General features: G+C 41.4%; 1 pseudogene across 1 annotated transcript; it reads left to right on the top strand.

The window, feature by feature from the left end:
* The first annotated feature begins 16,243 nt into the window (after nt 1–16,243).
* On the top strand, nt 16,244–17,251 carry LOC311171843 (eukaryotic translation initiation factor 4E-like; annotated as a pseudogene). The gene has a single exon. The product of its transcript is annotated as a eukaryotic translation initiation factor 4E-like (transcript).
* The last annotated feature ends 2,286 nt before the right edge of the window (nt 17,252–19,537 follow it).

The raw sequence follows: 19,537 nt of genomic DNA, 5'->3' as shown, positions 1-19,537 counted from the left end.
TCCAAACCTCTCTAAGTGGGTTCTGCCACTACATAAAGATAAAACATACTTTAAATGTGTAAGACCTTCACTGGAAAAGAACTTTATTACAATTAGTACGTAATACAGAGAAGGGAAGGGAAGGGGAGGGAAGGGAAGGGGAGGGGAGGGGAGGGAAGGGGAGGGGAGGGGAGGGGAGGGGAGGGGAGGGGAGGGGAGGGGAGGGGAGGGAAGGGAAGGGAAGGGAAGGGAAGGGAAGGGAAGGGAAGGGAAGGGAAGGGAAGGGAAGGGAAGGGAAGAGAAAGAATTTAGTTAAAATAGTTTCCAATTAAATACCCAAAGTTACCCATCACCTTGTGGGTAAATGCCTAGTTAAAGAGAGTTGGTTCACAGTAGGGTCACTGAGGCACCTTCTGGTGGGATAAAAGGGGCCAGGCAAGTCTGGAAGAAAAAGATCAAAATCAAAACACGAGTCAAGATAAAAGCTACTATTGTCAGTCTCCCCTCGGGTCTCTCACCCACATCTCCGTCTCTTCTAAGTGTCCAGTTCCATGTCCCCAAAGTCCCTGGTACAAGTCCAAAGCCAAGAAGCAAGCACAGCTTCTTCACATGTCTCTCTGCTCCACATGCCTCCTCCAATTCTTCTTTCCCCATCTCTCCTGTTTTCTAGCTTCCCCTAGCTGTTCAGCAACACCCTTCTCTGGGTGGGGCAGGGAAGCTGGAATGTCCCTTTTCTATGGACTTCACACTGTTACAATAGTTGGGGGGTTTCCCCATCCTCAGTCATTTGGGTATATCCAGGTTACTGTTTTTCTATGATCTCTCAGGAGGGAACTGTATATGTCATGAGCCATTGAACTGGGGAACGTGGATGGGTGGTGTGGGCTCAGCAAAAGATATCACTTCTGTTGGGCAAGTGATTAGTAAAGCAGACTGTGAGAAAGAGAGCGCCTCAGGGGACAGCTAAGCCACCTCAAGTGACATGCTCCCCACCAGGTGTATGCTGTCCTGGGCATTGGTTAGGTCCGGGGTGGCTCTCTGAAGCGTGCTAGGGCAGCGATTAGGCAGCCTCCCCAGCTCTTCTCTGTGGTTTCTGTAGGCCCAGGGTCCCTCTGCCTCAGTACCTGCACTCCAGCTCCTAACCTATCCCTGGGCCCTCCAAAGAGTTCAGTTCATTACCTATTCTTTACAGATGAACCCTGTCCCCTGCACTCTCCAGGACTTTGCCTTTTGAATCTCTGAAAGTCCCGCTCTTCTAAATCAGAGGTCTGGCTTTCACAACTATTTCCTCTGAAATAGAAGTCAACTGACTGAACCTTGACCCCATCTTTGTCTTTGCAATCCAGGAAAGCATAGTGTTAATTCTCTCTGGGAATAGATGTGCTGATTTAGGAGTGCAGAAGAAGCAAATCGCAGTCATGCAAGAGCATATTTGAAAATATCTCGATGTATGATGATGCTACCGTCCCTCTTCCACTTAAAATATTAAATAGCTTATTAATGATCTAAAAAATAAATAAAATCTTAAATCTTTTCTTTCCCTGAGTTTGTAAGCTGTTTGAGAACTGACATAAACCTGTCTTCCTTATGATTGGTTTGTAGTGAATGACAGGAATAGGTGGATAAATGGATGGATACAAGAATGGTAGGCATTTGTTAAAGACAATCTTGCAACTCTGGGACCTAATCCAGTTGTTTCATCAGTGACCAACAAGTAGACATAGCCTTGTGAATAACCAGACTCTATAGTAGCCTATAGGTTCTACAGTAAGGTAATTTGAGGGGGTAAATAAGTCCTCCTAAATGACCTGCTCCTACCCTCTGGAAATTTGACCACTAAGTGATATTTCTTTGGGCTGAAATCTCTTACTTGAAATCAAATGATTTTAAGAGAGTTCAGTATTATTTTACTGCACTTTAGGCAGCTGAATTCATAGCTGAGCCCTGGAGAACAGGGGAGTAAATGAGGAAGCAAGAGAAATGGACAAGTGGGAAGGGAAGAGTGATTGTGAATAAGAGCTGAAAGGGCAGTTAAGAAATCAACGGTATCATCAGCTCCACAGATTTGCCAAGCTCTCACCCCATTGCTTTCAAGTTTCATAATGCAGCAAAAAGTCTTTTCACAATTTTGAGGTTTTTGTCCCCAAGGAACAAGGATACAAAAAACAAATAGAATTTTTTAAAAAGATTTATTTATTTATTTCTATAAGAACCGGGGTACAAGCCAGATGCACAGGAGGGTGAGAGGATTCACCAGAGACAGAGCAGGAAACAGAACAGGCAGATGGACCGAAATACACTGCTGAGGGGAGCAGCAGGTGAGACAGGAGAGGTCTGCTGCGCCATGTGGGACCCTCGCCGGTGGGATTGAACGGGCACTGCAGAGGCTGCAGACGGCTTCACAGCGCCCGCACTCAGCTGCCTGGGCCAACAGGGGAGGCTCAGGAGAACATTCTTTAAAGGTAAAAGGAAGCAGTGGGACACAAAGATCGGGTGCTTAGCATTTCAATATGGCCTTTTGAAACGCTTCATTTACCCATTTATTCACTAAATAAATGTTGTTATTAGTCAGGTGCCAGGCACTGTGGCAGGCACTGGGAATACAGAATGAACAAAACAGATACTGTTTGATGGCACAGAATAGTGGGAATTTCTCAGAAAGGCTTTTGGCAAAAAAATATATATATTCCTCTGGATTTGTTTAGACTCATGGCTTGAAATTTACAGAAGTAGTGGGTTATGGGATTTGGGGAAGTTGGGTAATATATTATATTATTGGGAAACAGAGAACGCATAGATGGGAAAAGGAAAAGATATTCTCCTTCCCCATCTATTGTCATTTTTGGTGACTGCACATGGGAAGATGAGAGGGCAGAGGGCTGTGGGTTTAGTGCTGGATCCCAGGAAATGTCACCACTGTGGTTGAATTATTTTGACAGCCAAACCATAGCTTTGAAGTTTTGCTGAAAGTAGAGTAAAAAATATCTAATCTGCAAAGAATATTTTAACTGGTTGATGATATGAGAATCAATTAAATTTGCTGCATCTTATTTATTTATTTCCTTTTCCCTCCTGACATCCAATGTCTACCATTCAATTATATAAGAATGGGAATCCTCATGTACTAGTATCCTACCCTTAATGAAATCTCTTCTGTTCTTTTTTTCTTAAATTTATTACACATCCTTTCCCCTCCAGGCCATTATTAAAGGGCATGTACAAAAAATAAAGCTATCCTGCGATTTTAATAACAGCCATGTAATCTCCTCCTAAAGCACTGATCTGCTTTGAAAAAATCAATAGTACTCCATTGGCAATTTCCCATAATGTAGTTAGTTTCACAAAATAAAATTTGAGAAGAAAATGCTGTGAGAACAATTGCATTCTTACAAATTCTCCTGGATTTCCTGTCCTCCAAATGTTTCTTACACTTTTTTGTGTTCCACATTGTATTTAGTTAAGGAGGAAAGCCAAAAAAAGTTGGCCTTGAAGCTCTTAAGAAGAAAGAGTGAATTATCAGAGTCTCATGACTGTAATGAAACTCCGCTTAATTGATAAAGTGGTAAAGGTGTGGCAGGAGGGTGTGGAGTTTGTTAGCAGAAGGAGAGGAGGAAGTTCCCGGGCTACAAAGGCAGTAGATGTCTGCTATGGAGGAAAAAAGCAGAAAGTGGTCCCTCCCCACTCCCACCCTGTAGGGGTAGGAAGGCCACTGAGCAGGTTTTCTGATCCAGGAGATGGGTAAAGGAGAGGCCTGGAGCCCTCAGTGGCTTTCTCAGGCTTTTATTGAGCTTTACATGCATCACAGCAACCAGGTACAAGTCTTCACTCTGGGCTTCTCTGGCTTCTTTCTCCCCTTCTCTCTCCTGCCTCTCTCTTGCTTCTGCTTCTCTTGGTGACTACCTCAATACTCCTCCCATGGCCCACAAAAGTAAAAAAGACAGTTTGCAACAATGTAACAACTGCAGGTGCCCCATCAGGTAGGGCAATCCTAATGGTGGGATTGAAGAAAACCCTGAAAACCATTTACCAAACCATTTACCCTACACACCCTCACCCAGACAATTATGAGGAAGGTGGGGATAAAGCTGGAGAAAGAGGCTTTTGGTGTTTGAGAAAGGTTTGGGCTAGGTGGTTGAGAGTGGTTAGTTAGGAAAAATGACTAACTCATAGATATGAATCTCTATCTCTTCTCCACTACCACAATCTTGGTCAAAGTGATTGTGGTATCTCATATGATTGATCCAGTAGTCTCCTTAATGACCTTACTATTCTCTCTTTTGTCTCTTCCAACCAATTTTTCAGAGCGTATTCTTTGAAAGACAGATTATATCACTTCCCTACTTCAAAATCCTTCAATGATATTCCATTGCCCTAAAGAAAAGGCCAGTATATTCTCCAGGTCCTGCAAGATTCTACCTATTAACACTTCTGAATTTTGCAACCTCATCCTTGCCTGTTTCCTGCTCTTTCACTTTTCATCTGTCACAGGGCCATCCCTAAGTTCTCTCAGAAAACAAAACTCTTTTCTGCCCTGGAGCTTTTACACTGACTCTTCTGCCTGGATGCTTTTTAACCAGTTTTTTGCTATCATTTATGACTCAGTGTAAAGGTCACCACTTGAGAATGACCTCTGTGGCTTGACCTGTTCGGAAGGACTTATTTCCCTCCATGTATAGATCACTATTTGCGATTGTTCAATTGTTTATTGTGTTTTACATTAGAACATCAACAGACCAAGGTCATGGATAATAGTATCTACTGTGTTCTTCACTTGTCTTTTATGATAGAAAACCTGACAGAAAATTTGTGCTTGAGTAGTTTTGAATGAATGTTTAAGAATAGCATAGATGAAAACTAATAGGATGTGTATTTTGACCCATGAACTAGAGATACTTTTGTTGGTGAAATTATTTTGGGGAAATATTTAAGTAACCTGCAATTGGAACCGTGCTATATCTTAAAATGTACTCAGGGAATTCCATGCCACGTGAATTGTCAAATAGGACAAAGTTACATTTCTTTAGGAAACATTAGAGCAGATAATTTTCCCTGGCAAGAATATTTCTTACTCCAGGGCCTCCCCAGTGGTGCAGGTGGTTGAGCGCAGCTCTGTGAAGCTGCCCACAGCCTCTGCAGTGCCGGTTCGATCCCTGTTGGCCGCTGAGCTACCCACATGGAGGGGCAGACCTCTCCTGTTTCACCCACTGCTCCCCTCAGCAGTGTATATCGGTCAGTCTGCCTGTTCTGCTCCCCGCTCTGTCTCTGGTGAATCCTCTCACCCTCCCGCACATCTGGCCTGTACCCTGGTTCTTGTATAAAAAGAAATAACTCTTTTTTTTTTTTTTTTGTGGGAACCTCGCCGGTGCCCGGGGATCGAACTGGCGCTGTAGAGGCTGCAGGCAGCCCGCAACCCAGCACTCAACTGCTGCGCCACCAGGGGAGGCCCAAAGAAATAAATCTTAAAAAAAAAAAAAAAAAGAATATTTCTTACTCCAATTCAAAAATTTTCCTGCCAAGGAGGATATAAGCAGAATATCACTGAAGTTGATACAGAAACTCTGCACTGGACTCTACATATCAATGAAGCAAAAAGATAAAGGTAAAACTAAAATGCTTTTTTGAAACAAAACTACAGTTTGCCATCAATAAAAACTTTCAGTCCCTGACCACATTCATGCTACCTGCAAAAAATAAATTTAACAAAAGACTAAAAAAGTTATTGAAAAAGAATTCTTCAGAGCTATCAAGCAAGAGGTGAGATTATTTGAAGATGGAGTCTAGGGAGATATTTGAAGTGAGCTTATGACTATATCCTCACAATTCCTATATGTACCATAAAGTGAAAAAGCTTTTCCAAAATTTTCAGCAAAAAATGTTGAGTGTTCAATAGACACCACTGGAACCACTTTGCTGTTTAAGATTGAACTCTGAAAAAAAAATCAAATAATTTTATCTTCCATTATTTATGATTAAATATTCCTTATTTGTGTAGCTTTTACTTACTTTTCATATACTTCAGTTTGAATGAAATTGTCTAATAACAAATAACAAAAGTTTGTCTAATGACAAAATATAACAATTATAAATGCTTTTCTTGCTATTTCTGTAATGTGTTTATAATTTTTCTTCTGTATAAAGGTATTAAATATTTATTTTACCTGATTTTTTTTAATTTTGTAAATGTACACTCATACAGCTTTAGTGCCACTACTTCATTATAAATCTAAAAAGATGTATAATCTTTTATAAATCTAAAAATATTTATAATCTTTTATAAATCTAAAAAGATTTATAAAAGATTATATCTGAAAAGATGTGGACAACATGCTCATGTTGTTATTTTGTTCCAGTAGTGTGATTGCTACCCTTGCTGGGCCCAGCAGCCACCAGCTTTAGAAGGGAGGCGGATCAACTAAAGATGACACCATGATATTTCAGGTAAATGGGGAATTTGACCTTGATCAGGTTGGTCATCAAGGTATTCGTAGCCCACCTGCTCCCATCTTGACTGTGTTGATGATCCTGGTCCAACCCCAAGTCATGTGTGTCCTCAAGGGGAAGAGGACAAACCTTCACGGAACACATGGTATCTATTTGAGTCATTACGGTGACCCTATGGCGTGGGTAGCACTGGTACTATTTTCCAGCTGATATAACGTCTTAGAGGACACGAGGTCTTAAAAAGGGCAAGTAATTTCCCCAACATCCCACAGCTAGTGGGTGCAGGAACCAAGAGCTGAGCCCAATCCAGTGTGACATCAAAGGCCTTTCATTTTGCCTCCCCACTTCATGGAAGGAATCGCCAGAAATTGTGCTTTTGCAAGAACACAGCTCCAACATTTCTAAGAGAAAAGAAAGGTCAAAGAGGTCTAGCACTGTGTTGGAAGTGTGGTTGAATTTTAGAACTGAGTTTATGGCTGCACAGAGAGGAAGGCATTCCCTACAAATGAGTTGGGGTTGAGTCAGAGGCATTCCCCCACCCTCCTGTAACTTACTCCCAGCTGAATCTAAAATGGAGAAGGGTAGTCACCATTTTGCACCCGCCCCTATGCTTGGTTAGCTCTCTAGGAGGAGAAAAGACAAACTCATCTATGTAGAAGCTTTCCTGAAATTCAAAATCCTGTAAATATAAAAAATCCTGTCAAAAAATTAGTTGCAGATGTTTCATATATCAAGTAGGATAATAACATTTGTGCTATTACTGTTAGTACTACCAGTATTATTACTCTAAGGTCCTCAGAGACCTAACTCAGCTGCAGCCTCATGTGGCTTCACCATCTACTGAGAATCTGATGGAGCTTGGCAGGAGGTATGAGTGTTGATGATAATTTAAAATAAAAGCTTTTATTGCCTTTTTGTGTTCAGGGACACAAAGTTCCCTATTTAATTGATCCTGTAAATATTTGAAAGAATTATCTTTAAATTATCATGACATTGAAAGTTATATACTCTAAACCTAATAGGTTCTTAATATCAACTTGCATTAGGACATTTTACCTCAAATTGATTTTTATATAAAAGTCAAAGAATTTTTAATTAGCACACATCCTTTCAGATGATTATGTTTGCTTTTATTTCAGACTTTAAAAGAAAGCTATTTGCTGCTAAATTGAATGGACAAAATGCGCAAATAATAATTGACAAAGCATGCGTGACTGTAGATAAAATAAAAGTCCTTTGGAAAGAGACTAAAAGAATTATAAGCAACAAAAATGTTTTAAAACACAGTTAAAGCTCTCAAATGTAATGGCAAATCAGTTAAGTATGTCACTCAATACCTAAAGTAAATTTTATTAGCCTTTCTTAGCCAAAGGGTTGATTTTAATTCAAAATAATTTGGAGCCATACTAACTTATAATAAAATGCAATGGACACCAGACCACGTACATTCCCAGGATTATAGATAAAGGACTGAAGAGGTGAAGAATGGAGGCCCACCAAGCCTTCTTGGCCACATTCAATCCATTTTCAAAGGAATTTAGCACTAAGAAAGGAGGAATCCACTTAGATTTGGGTGTAAATTGTATGTGTTGGAAACATAACATGTTCTGTAGTTTTTTTTTTAATTGAAACCACAAAGTTAAGGAATATGACATTGCGCAATTCTTAAGAAACTGAGGACTTTGGTTATTTTTTTTTTAGTTTTCAGAGTTGTGATATTTTATTTAAGCTGATGGAACCATTCCTATTCCTTATACAAGTTTAAAGAAATTGAACTATTTACTAACTATATCTAGAGAGCTATACACTTTTTAAAATAGTTTACCAGCAAACCCTGGAAACAATTTATAAGTGTATCAAGAATGAAAATGTGGAAATATAGAAAGATCTGAAGTCGTATAATTAAATTTAAAAAGTTGCAGAATAATATGTAGAGGGCCTCCCCAGTGGCGCAGCGGGTTGAGCGCCGCGCTGTGAAGCTGTCTGCAGCCTCTGCGGTGCGGGTTCGATTCTGGCTGGCCTGCAAGAATCCCACATGGCGCAGCAGACCTCTCCTGTCTCCCCGCTGCTCCCCTCAGCAGTGTATTTCAGTCAGTCTGCCTGTTCTGCTCCCTGCTCTGCCTCTGGTGACTCCTCTCACCCTACTGCACCTCTGGCCTGTACCCCAGCTCTTGTATAAAAATAAATAAATAAAATTTTTTTTTTTAAAGAATAATATGTAGACATCTGAAATATTTGTTAAAAAAAAAAAAAAAGTCCTCTAAACACACACACTCACATGCTGCATGATGCAACCGTGGTCTCATGGGGACAGGAATTGAGATCTGGGGGAAAGGGATGTGGTCATGTATTATGAAGTCTAACATTAAGCTAATGCTTAGCCAAGCCAAATACAAAATGGACAAACAAGATAACAAAGGCTGAGGAGTCTAAACCAATGTATTATGTACTAGTTTGCTAGGGTTACGACAATCAAATGCCACAGACTGAGGTGTGGGCTTACACAACAGATTTATTTTGTTAGTTCTCGAGGTTACAAGCCCAAAATGAAGGTGTCAGCAGGATTGCTTTCATTTGAGCCTCTCTTCTTGCCTTGTAGACAGTACCTTCCCCCACTGCCTTCACCTGGCCTTTTGTCTCATGGATGTGAGGGCGTGATATCGTTGCACGTAAGCTCTAATCTCTTTTTGTAAGGGCACCAGTTATTGAATTAGGGCCCACCTTAAAGACTCCATTTTAACTTTTATCACCCCTTCAATGACCCTTATCTCCTAGCACAGTAGTGTTCTGAGGTACTCGGGGTTAGGACTTCAACCTCTGAATTTGCACAGGGTGGGAGGACAAGAGGGACACAATTCAGCTCATAAATGTCTTTATTTTATGAGAATTAATTACTAAACAACACAAATTTAACAAATCACATTTAGGGAACAATTCTTTCATAAGTATGCAAACACTGATTGACAGACTTAATATATTTTCCAAACAGTTTAAACTAAAGCTACCACTTATTTTGATGATTAGAGACTTCAAGTATTTTTACTTCAAATGCTAGACCAGGCTGCTTCAGTATATTGGTTTTAACAAGGGTTATAGAGTTTTGCAAAGTAGAGTTTAGCAAAGTAGAGTTTAAACATACATATGAGAAGACTCAGAAAATGTGTTCTGTAAATGAACTCTGAGATACCAAAATGTCCCTCAGCTTCACTAGGATGCAATTTAAAGGCTGTGCCTCTCACCCCAATATTCCATTGTCCCATGAAACTTGACTCACAGATCCACTGTCTTGCTCATCAATTGTCTGCCTGGTTGCCAGATAGTCTACTGGACAGGCCCCACTGTGGCTTGTGGGTCAATCAAGCATAGATGGTGTTGCAAGCCTTCTACCCCTGAGCATCTAACAGTTATTTATAGGCTGAATTATGTCTCCGCAAATTAGAATATTGAAATACTAATTCCCAGTACCTCAGAATAAGACATCATTTGGAACCAGAATCATTACAGAAGTAATTAGTTAAAATGAAGTCACACTGGACTAAGCAGGGTCCCTAAGCCAAGATAACTGGTGTCCTTATACAAGGGAAGATTTGGACACAGAGGGGCAGACAGTCAGCCAGGCCATGTGAGCATGAAGACAGAGATTGGGGGGATGCTACTCTAAGCCAAGGAACAGCAGAGATTGCCAGCAACCACCAGAAGCTAGGGGAGAAGCCTGGAAGAGATACCCCTTCACAGACCTTAGAAGGAATCAACCCCGCCGGCACCTAGAACATGGCTTCTAGCCACCAGAACTGTGAGACAGTACATTCTATGTTTAAGGAATCTAGTGGAGGGTACTTGGTTAAGACAGTTTTAGGAATCAAATACAGTGGTTTCAACAGAGTAAAAAACACTCTTAAAACTTCACCAAACAGGGCCTCCCCTAGTGGCCCAGCAGTTAAGCGCTGGGCTGCGAACATGCCTGCGGCCTCTGCAGCACTGGTTCTATCCCCGGCCCTCGGCGAGTGTCCCACATGGTGCGCAGACCTCTCCTTCTGTGCCTGCTGCTCCCCTCAGCAGAGTATTTTGTCACTCTGCCTGTTCTGTTCCCTGCTCTGGCTCTGGTGAATTCTCTCACCCTCCCGCGCTTCTGACTATACCCAGTGCTTGTATAAATAAGTAAATAAATCTTTAAAAAAAAAAAAAAAAAACTACACCAAACGACAGGTATCACTGGGACATGTGGTTCCCCTTCCTATAAATATTTAGCTTCTTTTTCCTTTTCTATTGCCTTTCTTCCTGATAAGCTTGCAGAAGCCCTTAAGTGACAGGAACAAGGCCTATTTCTTGTACCGCACTAAGAGTAGTTTATTCTATCTTTGATGATCAAATATATTTTTTGAGTGTTGCTAAGCTGTCATAGGCCTAAAGTAATACATATCTAAAGTAAGAGTGCAGATTATGAGCTGTGTAGAAATGAGCTGTGTAGCTTAGCCCCTCAAGCTGAGCAGCATAAACTCATGTGCAGGCACACATCTTTAACTGGCTCAGACTCTGTTCCAGGGCCGGCACAGCTGCATGGTGACATGAGTCTCTGGCCCTCACACTTGTTTATGAGCTTGGAGACCATTCTCAACTATTTACAGCAAAAGCTACTTTTCTTTCTTGGGGGTCTTGGGAAACCCTACACTAGTTTTGGGGAAGTGAGAGCAGAGAATGAGTGTGCCTGTGTGGTGCATGCAAACACCCTTTCCTGCAAATGCTAGGTCCTCACTGTCCTACTGCTTAAATTCAGGGTTGTAGCAGTTATGTGTCAGGGCCCAAGGTTAATGTTTCTTTTTTTGCTGTGGATACCTCGCCTAGTTTCAGATGTATCCAGAGACACCTACAGAAAAAACAAGCAAGATGGATCCATTTAAATAGAGGGAAGGAAAGCGAGCGCACATTTTTGAGCACTTACTTGGGTTATGCACAGACGTTAACTCATTGAATCTCAACAATGATAAAACCTGGAGACTAGGTATTATAAGCTCCATTTTTTGTATGGAGAAATTGATATCTAGGTAAGTTAATGGATGTGCCCACATTCATTTGACTAGTTTATGATAGGCCTGGGATCCAAAAGCACATCTGTCTGACTGTTGAGCTTGTGTTGTATTCCAACAGGGATTATATAAAGGCTGAGTGGCTGTGTAGATAATAAGAGAAAAGTGAGCTAAGGTTCATTGCTGCAAATGGGTATAAAAGCTGAGAGTTTCTAGGCAACCAAGGAACAGATTGCTGGACTCTCATCTGTTAAATAGGTCAAAGAAATTCATCCAGAAAATGCAGCTTTGCTTCAAAGATCTTTTGTAATTACGACCTTGGTATAACTATGTCCAATATCTCCCACATTTGGGAACTGTGTAATGTCCCCACTCTGGAAAGTGGAAGCCAAGATGATGTGGGTTCAGTTGCGGGAGGTGTGGGCAGTGTGAAGAGGTGAGTGGAAAATTACTAGAGGCAGGAACCAGGGAGGAGGCAGGCCGAGTCAGAATGTCAGTGTCACGTCTCCACGCGTGTGGGTCTGTGTGTGTAAAAGACGGGATCAAAGTACAAAGAGGTCTAGGCATGTGAAAACAGGGTGAGTCTGGAGTCACTCTTGACCTAAAGGCAAGCTGCTTACAACCTGTGTTTCTTAAAGCAGCACTGAAGGCCTCTGGGCTGCATGTGAAAGACAGAGAGAGAGAAACAGAGCACATTCAGGTTTTACAGCCTCCCTCCATTCCAGGTAAGACCCCTACCTAGTTCCAGGAAGACATCCCTGCAAGTGGTTCAAGTAGTCGGATGTAGCTCTTAGATGAAGAGCAAGCTCAGAATTTCCAGGTATGAAAGCAGCCAAGCGTGCCCCAGGGGGCTCCCACGCCCCCTGCACAGCCTGCTGAACCTGCCAAAACAGAGGTTATGAGTTTGCTCCCCCTCGGAACGCTGGCCCCCTGCTGACGACAGTCCCAGTAGTGGTGTGGCAATTGGAGTGGCCTGTTTCTCTGCAGCAGAAGGGCCATGTCTGATGTCCCAATGACCTAACACTTTTGCCACCTCAGCCATCCTGTCCCCAGCCTTCAAGAGCAGACACACTTCAGACTGACTCCAGGGAGTGCTCTGTCCTCTCTCCAGGAACACATACTGACACTCACTTTGGGCCCTCAACAATCAGACCCTCGCTGTGGCTGGGAGGGCTCAGCAGGCAGGCTGGGTAACTGAACATATGCAGGCTGTTTACTTTGTCCATAAAACAGTGACCACCACACTCTGAGAAGGAATAGCCTTATTAAAAAAGAATTTTGCTCCTCACCACTCAGTGCCAGACTCTGCAAGTTTCAGGGACTTTCTCTCCAGCAATTAAAATAAACAATCCAGGGCCTCCCTGGTGTCGCAGCGGTTGAGCGCTGGGCTGCGAAGCTGCCCGCAGCCTCAGCAGAGCCGGTTCGATCCCCAGCTACCAGCAAGGGTCCCACATGGTGCGCAGACCTCTCCTGCTGCCTGCTGCTCCCCTCAGCAGTGTACTTCGGTCCTTCTGCCTGCTCTGCTCCCCGCTCTGGCTCTGGTGAATTCTCTCACCCTCCGGTGCTTCTGACTGTACCCAGTGCTTGTATGAATAAATAAATCTTAAAAAAAAAAATAAACAATCCACTTGTGCATAGTCAACCTTGGGGGAAAGGTATGAGGAAACAAAGAGGCCTCAGAATTTGAAGTAAATCGTGTTTAAGAGCAGGTTGTCTTCCTTGAACTGGAAAGTGACTGTCTTAGGATTTTTAAGTCTGAGCTCCCTTGATTCCAGGTGAGACCCCTACCTAGTTCCAGGAAGACATCCCTGCAAGTGGTTCAGGTAGTCGGATGTAGCTCTTAGATGAAGAGCAAGCTCAGAATTTCCAGGTATGAAAGCAGCTGAGTGTGTCCTGACCTTAGGATTGGGGGGATTGCAGTGTGCAAGTGGTGCGACCTCTGGATTTGATGGTAAAGGAAACTGAGAATAGTTTTTCGAGAATGACAGCTGGAGTGGAGCTGCTGTGCCGGGTAGCCTACTCCTGCCTGTCAGTGCTGTGCTTCCCAGCCCTGCCTGCTGAGAGGGGGGCAGGGAAACTCTTGATCTGACACTAGAGGATTTGGGAAATATTTTACAAATGGGGGCAAAGTAGGAGAAGCATTCAAGGCACAGGCCAGGGTGAAGAGGGAGAGAGGAGAGCAGCCTGAGAAGTTTTGGGGACGAGGAGAAGTCCATAAAACAGTGGACTGTTTTAGCTGAAAGGATCCATGGTGGCCATTTAAGCAGGAAGGAGTGGAGGAGGGATAGGGGTGAGGGGAGGGAGGGAGGGAGGAGCACAGGGGACTGTGGTGATGGTGCACGGGTGCTTTGGGGAAGGAAATTCTATGGGGACTCAATCTGAGGGGGTGGGGGGAAGCAAATATTGTCTAAAAAAAATGTGAAAAATGGGGGCCTCCCCGGTGGTGCAGCGGTTGAGCGCTGGGTTACGAAGCTGCCCGCAGCCTCTGCAGCGCCGGTTCGATCCCCGGCTGCTCCCCGGCCACCGGAGGAGGGTCCCACATGGCGCCCAGACCTCCCCTGCCGCCCGCTGCTCCCCTCAGCAGTGAACTTCACCCAGTGCTTGTATAAATAAATAAATAAATCTTTTTTAAAAATGTGAAAAATGATAATGCTAACATTAAAAAAAAAGCAGAAAGGACTTAGGAGTAAATATTACTCAAAGAAAGGAAAGGAAAGGATAAGAACTTCAAGAATGATTGCAATCCCCTTATTTTGACCCCAATCCCTCCCCTCCCCGCCCCCATGGGGAATATAAAAATAAAATTTATTTTTAAAAAATTACACAGGTAATAGGTAGAGAGGTACTGATTCACACATAGGTATATGATCTCCAAAATCCTTACAATTTTCTACCTCGCACACATTAGGGTACAAAATAATCAAATATAACAAAATCAAATTATATAGTGCCTTCTATAATTACAATGGATCAGAGAAGGAATCTGAACCAAGAAGGAAAGTCTTCATGGAAGCATTAATAGTGAGTTGGATTATGCGCTATAACTCAGATTGGTGACATTCCATGCAGTACGGGGCATGAACTATGATCAGAATGAATACTTAGCAAATACTAGCTAAATAAATAAACCAAATTTTTTATCCCCCCCCCAAAAAAAAAAAAAGAACTTCAAGAATGACTCAGTCAGTACCCACCACTCCCCCTCCCACAAATCCCTCCCTGCAGAACCAGCGCTTCCTGCCTGGTGGCGCTTTCCTCACCCAGCAAGGCCTGTGACTCAAAACTCACCTGAGTGCACCAGACTGGAGGAATGTAGTCAAAGCTGACCCAGCTGCACCTGGCAGGTGTAGCTTTTAGATTTCACTTATGCAGTTTATGCAGAAATGCTAAAGAAAGGTTTTGGCACTGATGTTGAACAAGGCAGCCTCCTGTATCCACTACTGATACAGAGTTTGGAGCCACAGAATGAGACGTGTGCTTGGGAGCTTGAAGTAAGGAGTCAGAAGTAAGGACTCACTGAGAAGTTTTGGCCAGAGGAGGGTCATGAAGAAAATGATATTTAAAAGATTTATCTAAAAACACAATTCAGGCTAGATTTGTCACCAGGAATTCTTTAGGTAAAAAAGAACATGCAGGAAACTACAGCTGTAGCATGCCAGATACAGTGAAGGTCTAGAGAGAAGGTGAGAATAATCATTAAAAGCAATTTGAGACCATAATGACTGATAAGATGGGTAATAAAATGAACCATAACCTCTGTGAGCAGAGACCGTTACACTTGTCCTTGAACTCTGAGTGCCTCCTCTGTATGAGGCTTATAGTAGGTGCCCAATAAATGATTAACAAGCAAATGAAAAGGATGAGTCAAAGATAAGTGATTAAAATAAGGCAGGTGAATAATAAGCAGCTGAAGGCAGCTTTCCTGCCTACCTGTGACCGTGCTGGTGCTTCTCTTCACTGACCTCCCTTTCCAAAGCAGCGGAGGTAGCGCCCCCCGAGCTGTCCCTGTCAGGGGCAGCTCTTTCTGCCCATTTGTGTCTGTGCAAGTGTTCCCTTCCCTTCTCTTTTGTAGTAAACCTGCCCTTTTAGAAAACAGTTGTTTTGTAACTACAAGCTTTGGTGCAAATTTAGAGGGAAACAAACAATTTAAAACAATAAGCACCAATATATTTTGTGACCAACAGTATAAGAAGTACATAGAAAGAGCACTTTGCAAAGAGACAAGGGAGAAGCTAAAGAGGTTGAGGGTAGAGGAACTGCAGAAAGTGATTCTTTAGCAGAAATGAGGGTATTATGCCTGAATTGGGAAGATAATCTAAACCCTGAAGGTAAGCCCATGTAGGAAGGTAAAACCCAGCAGAGGAAACCCTTGCTTCAGACACTCAACAACACATTAGCAGGGAGAGCAGGAAGAAGGTTCTCTACCAGACTGCACACAGCCACAACTAAGTTTTCTTCCTTTTCCTCCATTCCCTCTCTCTTGCCCATTTCCACAAACTTCAGAACATCACAATTAGAGAATTCCAGTATAAATTAAAAAAAAAATCAAAGAACTAGACATAGCTGAAAATCAAAGTGCTGACAGAGAGGAAAGACTTGAGGTCCTTACCTTCAGTGTAATGTAATACATATATATATATATATCACACGCTGTCAAGGCACCATTCAAATGTAAAGGCAATAGACATCTTCAGACAATATCATAAGTCTTCTTAAAAGTTATTTTACAGGGGCCTCCCTGGTGGCGCAGCGGTTGAGCGCTGGGTTGCGAAGCTGCCCACAGCCTCTGCAGCACCGGTTCGATCCCCGGCTGCTCCCCGGCCACCGGAGGAGGGTCCCATATGGTGCACAGACCTCTCCTGCCGCCCGCTGCTCCCCTCAGCAGTGTACTTCGGTCCTTCTGCCTGCTCTGCTCCCCGCTCTGGCTCTGGTGAATTCTCTCACCCTCCCACGCTTCTGACTGTACCCAGTGCGTGTATAAACAAAAACAAACAAACAAATAAATAAAAAAAAAAACATTCCTCTATAAAAAAAAAAATTCTTTAAAAAAAAAGTTATTTTACAATAAAAACTTACCAACTGATAGAAGAATCATGATTTAAAGACAAACAACAAAAACCATCAGGAGCAATGGATCTAAGATGGTGACCGTGGAACCGGAAACCACCCCGACTCCTAATACCCCACCTACAGAAGAAGAAAGAACAGAATCTAATCAGGAGGTTGCTAATCCAGAACATTGCATAAAACATCCTTTAATGAACAGATGGGAACTCTGGTTTTTTGAGAATGATAAAAGCAAAACTTGGCAAGCAAACTGTCGACTGATCTCTACGTTTGATAGTGTTCAAGACTTCTGGAATCTGTGCAACCATATCCAATCCAGTCACCTAGTAATTTAATACCTGGCTGTGACTACTCGCTTTTTAAGGATGATATGTGAGAAGATGAAAAAAAAAAAAAAAAAAAACAGACGGGGAGAATGATGGCTAATGGCATTGAACAAACAGCAGAAAGAAAGTGACCTCGATCGCTTTTGGCCAGAGGCAAATAATGTCTACAGTGATGGTGTGTGTGGAGTGGCTGTTAACATTAGAGCAAAAGGGGATAAGACAGTGTGGGTTACTGAGTGCGAAAACAGGGAGGCTCTCAAGCACATCAGGAGGGTGTACAAGGAAAGGTCAGGACTTCCTCCAGAGATAGTGATTGGTTATCAGTCTCCCGCAGACACAGCTACTAAGATGGGCTCTGCACTAACAAGAGCTTTGTTATTTAAAACACACCTGACTATTCTCATGAGAGGCTGAGTCAAGCAATGGAGATTGGGGCGCTGAATCAAAGCTTCTTCAAAAGCAGAGTGAACTGCATTTAAATTTGATTTCCATCAAAATGTTGCTAAGATGTAAGAAAAGTCTCATATACCTTTGTTTTGTAGTTCTGGTTCATATATCTATTTTAAATTTTGGCTAGATTGTGCACTAGCCGGATCAAAGAATTATAGCACGCAGGGTCCCCAGAATCCCTAAATGTGTTCCTGGCCCACTCTGTCAAAGCTTAGCGGAATTACCATTACAAACACATTTTACCCACTCACAATATTCAAAAAGAACTTGCGCTTCTACACCTTACAGGGAAAAATTTCTATTTATGTTCCACTGTGTGTGGAAGCATATTTTGCTGTTTTGAAAGACTATGATACATTCAGGTTTCTAACAATTTTCTTTGTTTCTTTTTGTAGCACTGTCTTTGATGTACTCTTGCTGATGGCTGTTAGATTTTGTTTTCCTACTTGATAACATTAGTGGCACTGATTTTAGTTTTCTTTTTTTTTTTTTTTGCTTCTTTCCTCAATGTAACATTGAAGGATCTGGGGATATGACAAAGGTGGAACAAACATTAATTTTGTACATTCTTTGGTAAATTTTTGTTGTTTTGTAACTACAAGCTTTGCTGCAAATTTATGCATTTCATTCAAATCAGTAATCTATGTTTGTGTGTGTGATTTCCTAAACATAATTGTGTGTATAGGGAAATGTAACATCATTAATTGTGTTCCTAATTAGAATTGGTGTGTCTGGTTTTGTATCTTTGTGTTGTATTTTAACACTTTGTATTACTTAAGTTATTTTGCTTTGGTCAAAAAAATGGCTCAAGTAGAAAACTGGTCCCATTCATACTAACACAGTGTACAAAACTGTAAACAAAATGTGTACAGTGAATTGTCTTTTAGACAACAAGATTTGTCTTTTCATTTCTCCATCTCTGTAGAAAGAATTTTTACCTGTTGCAGAGCAGTATCTATTGTGTTTATTCTGTATTATCTTTCCTGTGAACAGTGATTAGAGCACTAGTTTGATTGTTAGATATATTACAAGTTTTAATATATTGAATACATAATATAGGTATGAAATTAAAAAAAAATCAGCTATAGGGAATCACTGATAAAAGGCTGACAAGTGAATATGGAATAGCATGTGAAAATGAAATAATTATGAGAACATAAATAAGAGAGTATATGATAGAAATCTCGAAAATATTAAAGTAATGATATAACCTATAATATTCAGAAAGGCTCAAATAGGGAAATATTAACATTTTCATCTTTCATAGAAAGGAATTCATCAGTATTTCCCAATTTGATGTGTAAAGCTATAAAAATAAACATAACTCCAGCTTATTCTATTTTTTTCATAATTATTCTTTCTCTAATCCCAAAGGATTCTTTAGGAAACAATCACAACCCAAGTGAAGAAACTTTTTTTTTCTTTACCCTATTTTTATTTATTTATTTATTTATTTTTTATTTTTATATTCCCCATACAATTGCAACCCTGATTTTGACCCCAATCCCTCCTTCCCCGCCCCAAAGAGTGTCTCTGGTTCATAGTTGTTTGTTGATTTTGATTTTTTCTTTCTTATAGTTATTTTTTTTCCTGGTCCATATTTAGGTTTTCTAGATTCCTGTTATGAGTGAGACCATCCAGTATTTTTCTTTTTCTTTCTGGCTTATTTGGCTGAGCATGATCTCTTCCAGCTCCATCCAAGTTGCTGCAAATTGCATGTGTTTATCTTTTTTTGATTGCTGAGTAATATTCCATGGTGTATATGTACCACATCTCCAAGTAAAGAAACTTTCATGTGACAGTGATTCCTTTTGTTTCACTTTCATTTTTTTTTTTGTAAAATTCAACTAAAATTAAGTACCTAAAATATTAAAAACAGCTTCTATTTTATGAGGTCAAGTTTTTGTAAAAGCAATTTTTTTTTTTTTTTTGCCCTCTGTACTCTCCACATGAACAGAGAGTATTGAGATTGTGTTCTTATTTATAAGTGATGGGTTTGGGGTAATACAGAACACTTTTATCTTTTTGTGTGTAGAACTGTTGAATCTTTACAATAAGAATTTTTTAAAGTAAAAACCATAAAGTAATTTATAATTTATTACAATAGAAAGGCTGGAGGGAAATAAGCCAAGATCACAGCCCGGGGTTCATTCTGGGTGATGCAAAAGTGGATGATCTTAGTTGTGCAACTGTCTTCGGAAAAGGTCCAGACTTCAAAGACACTGGCAGGCCTTCCAAGTCTTCTCCTGT

Source organism: Talpa europaea, assembly GCF_964194135.1.
Source record: "Talpa europaea genome assembly, chromosome: 6".
Classification (NCBI taxonomy): Eukaryota; Metazoa; Chordata; class Mammalia; order Eulipotyphla; family Talpidae; genus Talpa; species Talpa europaea.
The sequence above is the reverse complement of the archived record's forward strand: the minus strand, read 5'-3'. Positions and strand labels throughout refer to the sequence as shown.